The 11853-nt window shown below is 49.8% G+C and overlaps 1 non-coding gene across 1 annotated transcript; it reads left to right on the top strand.

Annotated features, from left to right (window-relative positions):
• The first annotated feature begins 908 nt into the window (after positions 1-908).
• LOC148663355 (U7 small nuclear RNA) lies at positions 909-966 on the top strand. Its single transcript, XR_015938890.1, has one exon. It is a non-coding gene; the product is annotated as a U7 small nuclear RNA (small nuclear RNA).
• The last annotated feature ends 10887 nt before the right edge of the window (positions 967-11853 follow it).

Genomic DNA, 11853 nt, shown 5'->3' with positions numbered 1-11853 from the left:
ATTTCTAGAGATCTGTAGAATGTGGAGAAAACGTTTGAAGTTGTTACTGCTACCTCCCCTCGCTTTGAACAATGTGTGGAGTTGTTTGAGTCAAAAAGAATGATAGTTCAGGCCCATGGGAAGATCCATATTCAACTGTGCATGTTGTTTTGTTCTCAGAGTTTGCAAAGATGGAGGACATTCGCACCTGGCTAAGCCAGTATTCTATAGTCCTTCATGGAACTGAGTTCAGAGGTGCTGACGGAATAAAAACAGGAGGTTGAGGAACACGGGGGTGTTCAAAAGCATTGAGGTTCCAGTCAAGAGAGCAGGTAGCCTGGCCCTGTCCATTATTAGAGCACTATAACCTAAAGAGATGGTTTCATATATATTGTTTTGGGTATATTTATTAAAGTTTCCTATTTTGTGATTCTTTGTATTTGTTTGTGAAATAAAAATAGTTCTTAAAAAATAAATGGAAGGTTTTTCTGAAGTCAGAAAGCCAATTTATTTGGTGGAAAAACAGATTGGTGAAGCTCCAACAAATAAATCCAGTTTATTTGTTTACTTTTTTTTCTGAAACAACTGAATTAGATGAAATGTGCTAATATGTAACCTAACTCCAGTGTGAATAACTAGAAGAGGGGAGCAGCTCCATTCCAGACCAACGGAGCTTTGAGATTGGCTGGGCCAGATCTCTCATTTGCATATCTGATTTGGAAATGTAACACTAAACCCCCTTCTTGCATGGATTTAACTTGCACTCAAGAGTCACCTACTGTGTATTGCCACTTCAGTTTTTTTATGAGTAGCTGTGATTACCAGTTGACAGGTTTTATTTGTTGAATTATAAATGGTTTTGTATTATCACCCTGAATGGCCTGTACTCAAGGTTTGGTAGGGTTTGTGTTTTCATTTCATTTACCAAATGGAATTTTTGCTCTTTTAGTATTTGTCTAGAAGGCTTTCTGAAGTCAGGAAGCCCATTTATTTTGTGAAAAAAGATTCTGTATTAATATTAATATTTCTCATACAACATAAATAGGGTCTTTTAGGAATAAAAAGATCTTGGGCTTGGAAGTCTTAATAAAGCTGTGTGCTTCCATACACTTGAACAGTTTTGATTCCTAATATTTGACCTTAGGTGTGGGAACGGGTCTTTTTTGCCATTTGATTTCCAATTGATCAGCACAGTATAGAAAATAGACCCATAAAGCAACCTCAGCAGTGACAAATATGCAAAAAGTGATCACTTGTTTTCGCCCGCTTTCAAACTGAAACCCTTTGGTGTGTTAAGAGAATGTGATAACCACTACACTGCGCAAGGTGGGAATGGGTGACTTGCAGAGAGTGTTGAACTTCGAGAAAGGACTTCTCTCAGGAATATATTTCCACATTCTGAAGAGGAGATTTACTCCATTTCTGTAGTCTGACTTCCTCTTTTGCTAGAGAGCTGTAGAATGTGGAGTCATCTATCCAGCTCTGGGAGCAGTGTGTAGATAACAGGTTTGTTACTGCCGGATGAGCACAGTAAATTAATACAGCAGAATAAACACACTGAGTATTTGAAGGGAATTAACAATCTTTTACGTCTCGCCATGTTCAATGCTGCTGTCATTTCTGTAATATTGTGATTATCACATTCATCACACATGCGCAAGATCCCCTGTTTGAAATTGGGCAGAAACAGGTGTCTTTTTATCTTCTCACATTTTGCACTCCTGCCAGTGTTTTATGGATCTTGTTTTGTCTTATTGCAAGAATTCGAATTTCCTGTGTCATTCATCACATCACATCAAACAGCCAGCAGATCATGTCACCTTTCAGATAGTCATTCTTCTGCTTCCTAAATTTCCTAGAGACGGGTCTTTTCAGCAGAACTGACAAACGTGGCAAAGCAACCTGATAAGACCAGGTCCTAGAAGTCACTACTCTGTCAGTTACTACTGCCGAAATGCAAACCCTTCCTCCAGCCTGAAGAAGTTGATCCTACATTACTCAGGAAGAAGATGTATCTACCAAACCTCAGAGAGCTGAGCTGGATTACTCCCCTTCTGAATGACGTAACACTCTACCACTCCTCTTCGTGCACTCATGCTCGAACTTTGGGAGGCTACTGCAGACAGCAGAGGTTAGATCGTACACAGAGGTTGAAATAGCTCAGCTGAGAAAGCCCTAGACTGATGCTCTAAAGGTCCCTGGTTCAAAAAGGGGTTTTGGCATTTTGTTTTGTTGCGCCATTTGTTCCTCTATGCAATGCCCTGTGTCCAAAGTCACACTTCCCTTTCTCAGCCTGAATCCCAAACTAGAGTCTTTGTGTCCTTGAGTCCCTCTTTTACCGACACTGATGAAGTACAGAAATAACTTAACATATTTTGCACTCCTTATGGTGTTTTATGGTGGGACCTGTATTTCTCTATGAATTTCCTTAGTGACAGCCCATTTGTTTTCAATATATTTCTGGTGAAGTTATTACATCGGTCTCCCCTGGTGGCTTGTTTTCATATCCCACTTCTGACAATGACTTTTCTTATGTCACTTTGATGGGAGTACAATTGGAAAAAAAACTAAAATGTGTGTAGTTGTTTCCATATCAAACCTGTCTTCCATTTTATACAGTATTCCACAGGAGTGAATCAATTCCTTGTTTAATTTTGCAAATGACCCTGCTGTCAAAAAAACTAAATTCCCATGTAGCCAAGGGGTTGCTGAAAAGCAACTTCACTTTGATGTTTTGTGTTGTTATAACTAATTCATCTCCTTTTTAAAAAATAGATTTCTGTAGAAGAAAGGTGTCTCACACTACAGTTTAAATTGTAAACAGGTCATAGAAAAAGCTCCTTAGCTCCCTGTCAGGAATCAAACCCCACTCTCCTGTATGACAGGCAGGGATTCTCACCATGGTTAAATTGCAACCGTAATAATATTGACAACATTAATAAATGCATATATAATTGAAATTGAAAACATATCTAACACAGCATCTTTTCTGGTTATATACCACAATGCATTGCTGATATTTGTTGTTTGCCATTTAGGTTAAATACTGTCATGTTTTTCTCAGCAATCGTCTTTTGATGCGTAAGTATAAATAATGATAATACTATTTGAATACATACAGGTCTTAATATTATTTTGATTAAAAATAGTACGTTAATAAGCAATAAATGGCATATAAAATAGTGTGAAGGTGAAGATCACGCAAAATCAACTACAAATGTGGGAATTTTACATTTTTAGGATTATAAATTGCATGTAGCACATTAGCAACACTACAGTGATGCTAATATAACAATAGTGTAAAAAAAATCCTGACCTAATTCCTTACAAATGCTGATACAAAATGTGAATGATTTCAGAGTTTCGGGTATTGGGTCTCCTGATAGAGATCAGAGATGAACTGAGGCATGTGGGAAAGCATACAGAACTGGTGGACTCCCAATTCCACATCAAGAGGCTGAGCACAATGGAAGAGTCCTGTACACACAAGTGAGTCCTTGACAACATGGACAATCAAAACCTACTGGTATGATATTATATTCTCTCTGTGGTGTAGAAAATATTCACTACTAGTATTATAGGTTACAGATAGGTCATTATATGACAGCTTACATCTGATTAATAGGATCCATCTCTGGCATACATTCTTATTTTTAGTTTATAATGTATAATCTTGCTAATTTTTTAATGCCAAAATAAAGTGTTTTATAAAAAGCTTCATGTTCTAAGAAATTACTACAACTTTTGAACTTTGAAATATTGCCACTTTGTATTCTAGGACTTAGCAAATACTGCAGAAAAGTGGAGTTAAAATGTGAAAATGTGTAATGGGTATGTCTGATTAGTTGATTAGTGAAGATCCAGTAGTAAAAATAGCTTCTAATATTATTTCTAATATAATATTATTTCCAGATAAACCAACTTTGGAGAGTAGGCAACAATGATTTCAAAGAAAGTGTGTTCACAGTGTTGTTAAGGTATTGCTTATAGATTTTTTAAATGTTTTTACATTACATTTTTACTTTGATCAAGTTAAAATATCCACAAAATTTAGCTTAAAGATACCTTGTTAACCACTGAATTTGCAAGGTGTAAAACTGCTAAATTGTCTTTTAAAATCTAAGGATTACAGTAGTACATTTGATACTAAATATTTGAGTAAATAAACGTTGAGTGAAAACTCGCTTGAGAAATGTCTAAGCTCAGTCATAATTTAATTTTCAGACTTAAGACAAATTAACTGATCATGGAATTCAACTTCGCTGGCACAAACCAGAAAGATCAAAGACAAAAGAGGTGCCTGGGAGACACAAATATTTTAAGAGCAATTAAAGGTACTCTTATTCTATGTTGTACTTTCAAACTTTGGGTACTCTTTAATTAGGACAGACTTTATTGCTCAATTACTATGATGCAAGCTAAACTAAATACACTGATTAAGCTTTGATCTTAGTAAACCTTAATGGTTCTTTTTTGAGATTATAATCAAGAAGAGATTAATCATCATTTGTTGATCATTTGTTCATTTGTTGGAGAACTTGACAATCTTTGACAATTATTATTAAATGAGCATTATACAAATGTGCGTTGATATTTTTAATATGTACCTTAATTGTCATATATATAAACACAATTGGTTTGATATGGATGTTCATTTGAAGGATTTGAGGAAACTATCAAGGATCGCAGAACAACCAAAGATACATTTGGGTCTCTGCTATTGGTAAAGATGAAAGAGTACCGTAAGTGTGAAGCTTGCATACACACGAGAGAAAAATCAGTTTTAATGCACTTCATTAAACTGATGGTGTGCTTATCAATCGTGCATAAAAAAAATACTAAAAATACATAGCAGAGGATGGTTTCGATCCATCGACCTCTGGGTTATGGGCCTAGCACGCTTCCGCTGCACCACTCTGCTGACAGCTGTCATAGTGTGATTCAACACAACTGCTCTATCTTTGCTTTCTAAAAGTGCGCCCGAGATGAAAAGTTTCAACGGCAAACGCAGACGTCACTTTGAGCACTTGGTCTTTTATAGTACGAATCATCACACGCTGCTCTACATGGGCGTGTCTTCAAGATCGTTGAGAACCAAACCTTCTGCTTTCCGAGGCAACTGATTCTTTCCTTGTCACAAATCTTCAATGAGAATCAGTGAAACGAAAACCAAACACATGTACACACTCGCGTCCTAGCCTGAAAGAAAAATGATGGAAGCATTTGAGAAATAACAAGAGTAGTCTGAACAGCTCCAGTCTATCAACTGCTCTACAAAGTGATCGCTACTTCCACGCCCAGTTTATAACACTGAAAATGATTCAGGAAGCACAGCAAAGTTCTAAAAGCAGTGGTTGAAAAGCGTCTAGATACATAAAATGACAGTTTCTCAAAAGTAAAATCTTCAGCTTTTAAATATTGTCATCCATATATTTTCGTTTTTCTCTTTTTTACATAACACGCTTTCGAGAAATAGACTGTCTTGTAATGAAGGGTGCATTAGAACATGTGTATCTACATTAAAATCGGGTTTATGACTTTTGCGTTATTCGGCTTTCTTAGCGCTTGGGTCTCGATTCAGATATTGCAATAAAAGCAACAGGTGAGTAAGTTTTCCTTTTCTATATCTAAGGTGATCTGCTCACAAGGAAGTATAAAAACTTCAGCGTTTACTTTTTGAAGACCTCAAATTGTCGAAACACTATTGCTTCATGAGCTAATAAGTAAGGTTTCTGAGCACGCATTGTATTACTAATGCTGTTATTAATAAACAAAAAGCTTAAATTCACATAATGGAATTTGGACGGCTCAAAGTAGTCTATTTCTTGTACAACTTTACTTGCCCTTTGAGTAGAGTTTAAAGCAACGGCAGCAGAAGTAGCAGTAATAGCAACAACGTGGTTAGAGTCTCACAATACACTCTATGAAAGTATTGCGGCTTCAGATCGTTTTGTTCTGTTGAAGCTGCTACAGGCTCCGAATTGCTGACATTGGCTGTGATCTTCTTTTTTCAGGTTTCATGAAATTCTTCACATATTTGAAATATTGTAACGCCCTCGCCTGGTGGTGAGGAGGAAGCGCCCCTAGGCGCTCGTAGTACCGCTGGGCATGCTGGGAGTGGTAGCCGGGAAGAGTCTGAGGGTCAGCACGATGACCAGCGGCTGACCCTGCCTGTGTAAATAATGTCCTAGTAATTCTAGTGCCCTGTGTAGTCCTGTAAAAGTAGAGTGTGTTGTTAGGTAATTACCACCCTAAATGTGTGTACGTGTTTGTCAGTCTCCTCATGTGTGTGTAGATCCTGTGTTTGGTTTTGGTGTGGTTGTAAAATAAAGCCAGTGCTTGGTTAATTGCGTCTCCACTGTTCTTTAGTTCTGAGAAAGAACCTGCAAAACGCTACATTGGTGTCAGAAGCGGGCAGAATGAACAACTCGTGGCAGACACTACCCGATTCCGTAAAGCGCCGGCTGACGCTGGAAGACGCAGAACCCATCGGCGGCGCACATAGGGAGCCTGAGCAACTCCTGGGTGCGACAGGTGGCCACAGCCCTTACCAGGGCTACCCAGTAGTGGTCCCGCCAGTGGAATTGGGGCGGCCGCCCCGGAGAGAGGATGCCCTCCCTGCCGGAGCCGATCAGTGATTCCCACACCCATCGGCGCGGGTGCGACCAGGTCGCCACGATGGTGAGGCGCCTTGGGAGACCTATAAGGCGCAGTTCCAGCTCGCGGCCCGGACGAATGGCTGGAGCCGGGCGGAGATGGCCGGCCACCTGGCGGCGGCGCTGGAAGGAGCGGCCTGCCAGGTGCTCCTGGACGTCCCGGAGGAGGACAGAGGCGACTACACGGCGCTGGCAGCAGCCCTCCAGCTGCGCTTCGGTGTAGAGGAGGCGCCGGACTTGATGCGGGAGAGGCTGGCCCTGCGGCGGCGCCGACCAGGAGAGCGACTGGGCCCGGTCGCCGCGGATGTCATGTTCCTCGCCCGCCGAGGATACCCAACTTTCCCCCGGGAGGCGCAGCGGGAGATGGCTCTCCAGGCCTTTCTCAAGGCCCTCTCGCCCGAGGAGCTGCGGCGCCACGTGCAGCTGGCCGCGCCAACATCGCTGGAGCAGGCCTTGGCCCTTGCTACACGGGCTGAGGTAGTGTTCGGGGTGACTGGCGGCGCCAGCAGACGCAGTGCGCCCTGCCGGCTGACCGAGACGGCGACGGAGGAATCCAGCGAGGGGGAAGAGGAGCCAGCCCGTGCAGCGACCGCCGCGGAACAGCCCCGCACGCTGATTTGCGACCGCTGTGGGAAAAGAGGACACCGAGCCCGGGTCTGCCGGGCACCCGAACCTCGCTCTCCCCGATCGGCGTCGGGAAACGGGAACGGGGCGGCTCAGCGCGGGGAAGGCCGCCCTTGAACACCTCAACCCCCGCTCCGGAGAGCGCTGTAAAAACCGGCGCCCCTCACGCCACCGTGGGGCGAGTCGGCTGTAGCCGGGGCCTGTACCTCCACTGCCGGATTGAGGACCAACCCTGCCTGGCCCTACTCGACACCGGTTCATCAGTGACCCTACTTCGGCCGGGCGTCCTCCCCGACACCGAGGGCACCAACCCCCCAGGATGGGAGGCCTCCAGCCTGCGGCTGAGGACCGTGACGGGACAGCTCGCTGCAGTCCGGGGGAAACAGGTGCTTGCCTTCCGTCTGGGTGCAGCGAAGGTGCGCCACCCCTGCTACCTCGCACCCATCCAGGAGGACTGCATTCTGGGGCTGGACCTACTGCAGTGAGTGGGGGCCAGGTTGGACTTGGACCGGCAGGAGTTGGTGTGGCAGGGGGAGCGACTGCACCTGGTGGAGGGCAGGTCCGGCGAAGGCCGAGGGACGCGGGCTTGCCGGAGCCGGGGGAACAAGAGGCAGCGGCGGCGGCGGCGGCGTCAGTCGCCGGGGCAGACCAGGCCTGCGAGCCGGGGAGCGAGCGTGCCGGATCCTGCCCCTGAGTCGGCAGGGGGGCCAGACAAGGCGGCGGCGGGGGCCGAGCGTTGCGTGGAAGCGAAGCGTGCCGTTGAGGACCTCTTCCAGCGGAGCTGCGAGGGCCTCGATCAGGACCAGCGGCAGCGGCTCCAGGAGCTACTCGCCCAGAACGAAGACCTCTTTGCGGCGAGGGATGAGGACTGCACCCGCACTGCCCTGGTCCAACACGAGATCAACACCGGCGACGCTCGGCCCATCCGCATCCCACCAGGACGCATGGTCCACGCCAAGCGGACCGCCGCCGAGGAAAAGATCCGGGAGATGGCCGCAGCGGGGGTGATTGAGCCCTCCGCGAGCCCGTGGTCGGCGCCAGCCGTACTGGTTAAAAAAAAAGACGGCTCGTGGAGGTTCTGCGTCAACTACCGCAAGCTGAATGAGGTCACCCAGAAAGATTCCTACCCCCTGCCGAGGATAGATGACGCCCTAGACTACATCACCGGGTCGACCTGGTTCAGCTCCCTGGACCTCCGCTGCGGCTACTGGCAGGTACCGCTTGCTCCCGATGCTCGCCCGAAGACGGCCTTTTCCATCGGCCAGGGCCTCTGGCAGTTTACTGTCATGCCTTTTGGCCTGTGCAATGCCCCGGCGACGTTCAAGAGGCTGATGGAGAGGTCGCTGGCATCGGTCCCGCGGAACCAGTGCGTGTTATATCTGGACGATCTGCTGGTTCATGCAAGGAGTTTTGACCAGGCCTTGACGAACCTCCAGGCGGTGCTGGCCTGCATCCGCCGTGCTGGCCTGAGGCTCAACCCCCGCAAGTGCGAGCTCCTGCGGCGGGAGGTGACCTTCCTGGGACATGTTGTTGGACCGCGAGGGGTGGCTACGGACCCAGGTAAGGTCGCCGCAGTGAGGGGCTGGCCGACTCCACGCACCGTCGCGGAGCTCCGCAGCTTTCTGGGGTTGGCCTCGTACTATCGGAGGTTCGTCCGGGACTTTGCCAGCATCGCCGCCCCGCTACACCGCCTCACCGACAAGGGCCGCCGTTTTGACTGGGACTTGGGCTGTGAGACTGCCTTTGGCCGGTTGCGCGAAGCTCTGCTGGGGGCCCCCGTGCTGGCCTACCCCGACCCGCGGTTGCCGTATATTCTCGACACCGACGCGAGTGACTCGGGGGTGGGGGCGGTGTTGGCGCAGGAGGGGCCGGATGGGGAGCGCGTAGTGGCCTACTATAGTCGGGCTCTGACTAGGCCTGAGCGTAACTACTGCGTGACCCGTCGCGAGCTGCTGGCGGTGATGGCGGCGGTCCACCATTTCAGGCCGTACCTGTTCGGGACCCGGTTCCGGTTGAGGACCGACCATGCGTCCCTCACCTGGCTGCTCCACTTTAAGGAGCCAGAGGGACAGATGGCGCGATGGATAGAGATCCTGCAGGAGTACGACTTCACTGTCGTGCACCGTGCGGGGTCTCGCCATCTCAATGCCGACGCTCTCTCGCGGCGCCCCTGCGAGGCCGCGGACTGCCATCACTGCGCCCGGCGGGAGCAGCGTGAGGAGGCTGTCCGCACCGTGGCGGGGGTGAGCACCGCGGCCACGGCCCGGGAGGGGCCGCTGGGGGTGGGCCTGCCAGACCTGGCGCAGCGTCAGGCAGCTGATCCTGACGTGGGCCCGGTGCTCCGCTGGAGGGCAGCAGGAGTGCGGCCTACACGAGAGGAGCTCGCCCCGCACCCGAAGTCCGTCAAGGCCCTCTGCGTCCTGTAGGAGGCCTTGGAGGTAAAGGACGGGGTGCTGCGCCGGGGGTGGCGGGTACCCTCCAGTGGCGAGGTACAGTGGCAGCTGGTGGTGCCTCGGTCGCTCCGCGGGGCGGTGCTCCGAGCGCTGCACGGCCAGCCGGGTGTGGGGCACTTCGGCGGTAAAAAAAACCCTGCAGCGTCTCCGAGGCCATTTTTATTGGGGTCCGAACGTGTGCGGTGTGCGTGGCGCAGAAGGGTCCCCCCGAGCGCTCTCGGGCCCCCCTCCAACAACACCAGGTGGGGGCTCCTATGGAGCGGGTGGGAGTGGACGTTTTGGGCCCGTTTCCGCGCACCGAGGCCGGGAACCGCTACGTCTTGGTGGCTATGGATTACTTTACGAAGTGGCCGGAGGCCTACGCCCTCCCGGACCAGAGTGCCCCCACGGTGGCCGATGCACTGCTGGAGGGGATGTTTGCCAGGCTGGGGGTGCCGGAGGAGTTACACAGTGACCAGGGGTGTAACTTCGAGTCCCAGGTCTTCGCCAGAGTGTGCCAGCGCCTGGGGATCACTAAGACGCGGACCACCCCGCTGCGACGGGTTGGTAGAGCGGTTTAATCGGACGCTCGCCACCCAGCTGGCCACCCTGGTGTCCCGGCACCAACGGGACTGGGACCGCCACCTCCCCCTTGCGCTCTGGGCGTATCGGACCGCGGTCCAGGAATCCACCGGGTGCACCCCGGCCTCGCTCATGCTGGGCCGGGAAATGCGAACACCGGTGGACCTGGTCTTCGGCCCGCCGCCCGGAGACGGGTCGGCACCGCCGGCTGGACCGGACTACGAGTGGGACCTGCGGCAGCGGATGCAGCGGGTGCACAGCTTTGCACGGACCCACCTGACACAGGCGGGGGTCCGGCCGAAGCGGTACTACGACCTGCGCTGCAGGGGGCCTGCCTTCCAGCCCGGGGACTCGGTTTGAGTGTACAACCCGCGGCGCCGCAAAGGCCTCAGTCCTAAGCTGGCACCGTCGTGGGAGGGGCCCGCTGAGGTACTCGGGGTGGTGGGCGAGGTCTGCTACCGTGTCCGGTTGCGAACACGGGGGAGAGTGGTGGTCCTGCACCGAGACCGCCTGGCCCCCTACCGGGCCCGGGAGGAGGAGCCGTGTGGGGAGGCTCCAGAGGAGCAGCCGGGGCCGGAGCCGGCCGATAGTGGGGCGTCCGTGGGTCGCCAGCCGTCACCGCGGCGCAGCGGCCGCTCACGCAGGGTTCCGCAGCAGTTGGCCGAATACGAGTACAGCCTGAGGGGGGTGTTCGACGTCGGCGAGACGCCAGACGCTTCAGGTGGGGGCAGTGTAACGCCCTCGACTGGTGGTGAGGAGGAAGCGCCCCTAGGCGCTCGTAGTACCGCTGGGCATGCTGGGAGTGGTAGCCGGGAAGAGTCTGAGGGTCAGCACGATGACCAGCGGCTGACCCTGCCTGTGTAAATAATGTCCTAGTAATTCTAGTGCCCTGTGTAGTCCTGTAAAAGTAGAGTGTGTTGTTAGGTAATTACCACCCTAAATGTGTGTACGTGTTCGTCAGTCTCCTCATGTGTGTGTAGATCCTGTGTTTGGTTTTGGTGTGGTTGTAAAATAAAGCCAGTGCTTGGTTAATCGCGTCTCCACTGTTCTTTAGTTCTGAGAAAGAACCTGCAAAACGCTACAATATTTTATTCGGGTTCGCCTAATACACGGTACAAACCGTACCTGCAGCAGAACGATGTGGCACATGAAGCCGTTTTGTTTATCGGTTGTAAGGATTGAGGAGCGTACTACAAATCGAGCAAGCGAAAAGAAAATTACTCACTTTTTAGTTACTTTTTGGATTGCTAATCCATTGTGCTCTGCTCGTCTAGGTTCAAATCCCATCCTTGTCATGGTTAAGGCCTGAGACGTGTGTGTTTTTCCTAAATTCTTTGCATTCGTTTCCTCTTTTACTACTGTACTGGAGCAGTAATATGTCTAACATGGTAACACAGGCTGACAGCAGGAACATGTGGCCACAAGCTGCAGTACATTGGTTTGAGGGCAGCAATAACTTTCCTGTGGAGACAGGTGCACCGGAATTAATACAGCTCTTTCGAGCGGAAAGAGTAACAAGAATTGACTTAAACTTACCAGTTATGTTCAATAGCTAAAAACACAAAACCAACCTCTTCAGT

Source organism: Lepisosteus platostomus, chromosome 5 (assembly GCF_059453375.1).
Source record: "Lepisosteus platostomus isolate fLepPlt1 chromosome 5, fLepPlt1.hap1, whole genome shotgun sequence".
Classification (NCBI taxonomy): Eukaryota; Metazoa; Chordata; class Actinopteri; order Semionotiformes; family Lepisosteidae; genus Lepisosteus; species Lepisosteus platostomus.
The sequence above is the reverse complement of the archived record's forward strand: the minus strand, read 5'-3'. Positions and strand labels throughout refer to the sequence as shown.